This window comes from Malurus melanocephalus, unplaced genomic scaffold, assembly GCF_030028575.1.
Source record: "Malurus melanocephalus ecotype Western Australia unplaced genomic scaffold, MMel_1.1 scaffold_298, whole genome shotgun sequence".
NCBI classification, from domain to species: Eukaryota; Metazoa; Chordata; class Aves; order Passeriformes; family Maluridae; genus Malurus; species Malurus melanocephalus.
Genome location: NW_026623530.1, coordinates 125,039 through 127,903, shown reverse-complemented (window position 1 = coordinate 127,903; position 2,865 = coordinate 125,039).

The window sequence follows — 2,865 nt, the reverse complement described above, 5'->3', positions numbered from 1 at the left end:
TCACCGGATCCGGCTGCCCTCCAAACCCTCTCGGCCCCCACCCTGCACCCTCCACCCATTGCCCCCACCATGGACCCAGCCACGATGCTTCAGCAAACGGGGAGACGGAGCAGGGACGGCTCCCCGCCACCTCCCGGACCCTGCGCTGACGGGGCGGACTCGGAGCCGGGGACAGCTCCCACTGTCACCGTGGGTGCTGTGGGACCGTGGGGGTGCGCGGCAGGGGGACCACACCCATGCTCAGCCAGTGTGCCCCCAGCAGAGCCTTCGGTTTTGGGGGCTCCCGGCGCACTCCAGGGTTAGGGGCAGATGTGGGGCTCCCCACAGCACTGCGGGTGCCCCAGCATTACCCCAGGAGACCCCCCTTCAATGGGCTGTGCCGCTGGGCTGGGGGCAAGGAAGCACTTTATGGGGGGAATCCGGGGGCCACGGGGTGGGCAGTGCTGGGGAKTCCAGCATGGAGATGCCCCGTGGTGTGGGGAGGGCATGATATCCCCCAAATCCTGCCTGCTGACATGGCTTCCCCCCAGTAGGATCCTGGGGAGAAGAAAACACCCCTCCCCCCGCGCAGATTTTGGGGAGTAAACGCAGGGCTGGGAGGTTCAGCATTCACTCGCACTGCTGCGAGCGCTGCCAGTGGGGACAGGGCACCAGAACTGCTGGGGCTGAGGTGGCCCCCGAGGGGGCTGCTGTGGGATGGACGCCCCAGAGCAGCCACTGGGATGCCTGGGAGCAGCCATGAGCCCTCGCCAGCAGCAGGACGGGCGCTCCCACTGGAGCTGGCACGGGTRCAGCTGGGAWCCCCTGGCACATCCCTGTGAKCTCCCCAARGGTCCCCGGGGCACTGCGGTGCCGGTGGGCCCCTCACCTAGCCAGCCACTGCACCGCTGCTGCCGTGCTGGTGGGCTCCATGGCATGGAGAGCATGCTGGCAGCCCATCCATGTATCCCTGTTCCCCCTGTATCCCTCCCAGTCCCCCGGAGGTGGGTTCCCCACTTTTTTTTTTGTTTTGTTTTTTAACCATTCTGTAATTTATTACCCATGTTTGCAAATGCCACTAATCCAAATAAAACTTAATTTATTGATGCTGCTGCTGGCCCTCGGCCCTTGCTGCAACCCACCCCCATCAAGGGCTGGAGGTGGAGCTGCATAGCCCCCACCCCTAAATCCTCTGAAAMCCACCAGAACCCCCCAGGTGATGCCACAGACCCCCAGGACTTYAGGGATTTTTTTGGGTGTGACCCCAAGCAGCTGCAGGAAGCTGAAGGGGCTATCTCATGGGAAGCCCCCTCAAGTGGGATGAGGAAAGGGGTGCCCCACACAGCCCTCTTGGCCTCTAGGGACCCATTGCGGGGAGTGATGATGAAGAAGGTCTTGGGGGCATTGGGATGGTGACAAGACTACACCAGGCTTTTGGGGAGTGATCTGAGGTAACTAAGTTGGGCAAGAAGGGGGCAAAGGAAGCTGGTCCCCACCTTGCTGGGTACAGGCAGCTTGGGGGGAGGGTTACAGATCATGCTGGGATCCAGTCCCTCACCCTGGTTCCCCATCTTGCCCCCCTCCCCACACCTTTCTAGACCCTTCACCCCCTCYGCATGCTGAGAGCTCCACCACACCCATTACATGAAACATGACAAAAATCACAACACATTTACCTAAAACCTCCAAACACAGGGCAAGACAAGATGGGGGTTTAGTGGGGGGAAGTACACACCAAACACCCCAGTAACAAACAGAGGGGGGACGTTGAGGGATGCCGGGGGGGCCTSGCCCATCCTTCATCTCAGCCGGAGTTGGGGGATGGGGGGTCAGGGGGTAACATCACCCCCATCCCCCCTGGGGAKAGGGAGAGCCTGGGGAGGGGATCCCAGTGGGGAAGGTACTGTGGGGGCACCCCTGTCCTGTGGGGGCACCCCCACCTGGGCTCCCCCTGGAAGGATACTTGGCAAGGTTAGGGGCTGAGCACCCACAMGGGGACCCGGCTGCCAGCCCCACTGCCCCCAAGAGCAACACAAAGCCCCAAGGGGGAACRGACTGAGCAAGTACCGTGGGTGGGAGTGGGGTACGCCCTGGAGGCACTGATGGTGTGGGGTGGGCTCTGGGGGAAGGCACTGATCTGGCTCTGCTGCGGCAGCATTCCCAGGCTGGGGATGGGAATCCCAGCATGGGGACAGGCACTCCCAGAGTGGGGATGGGACCCCCGTGGTGGGGACAGTACCCACTCAGGTGGGGATGGAATCCCTAKAATGGGGAGGATAGGACCCCTGGGGATGAAACCTCTGGGTGGGATTGACCTTCAGGGTGGGGGTGGGACCCCTGGGGATGGTGACAGGACCCCCAGGGTGGGAACAGAGACCCCCCCACAGTGGGGATGGGACCCCCAGGAATGAGGACAGGGACACCCGGGATGGAGATGGGACCCCCAGAGATGGGGACAAGGACGCACGGGGTGAGGAATCCCCAGGGATGGGGACAGCACATCCGGGGCAGGGATGGGGATCATCAGGGTGGGGATGACTCGGGGGTGGAGTGGGGACAGGATCTTCTGAAGGCAGGACAGGGACCTACAGCAAGGGGATGGAACCCCTCCTTGGATGATAACAGGCACCTCCTGAGTGGGGACAGAGATCTCCCAYGGTGGGAATAGGACATCCATGTTGAGGCCAGGGACCTTTGTGGGGATGGGTGTCCTGGGGTGGGGATAGGGATGCCCAAGGTGGAGACAGGAACCTTTTAAGTGGGGATGGGGCCTTCAGGGTAGGGACAGGATCTTCAGAGGTGGGGATGGGGACCCCAAGCTCTGCCTGGTGCTGTCCACGGGGGCTGAGCCATCCCATCCCATCCCATCCCATCCCATCCCATCCC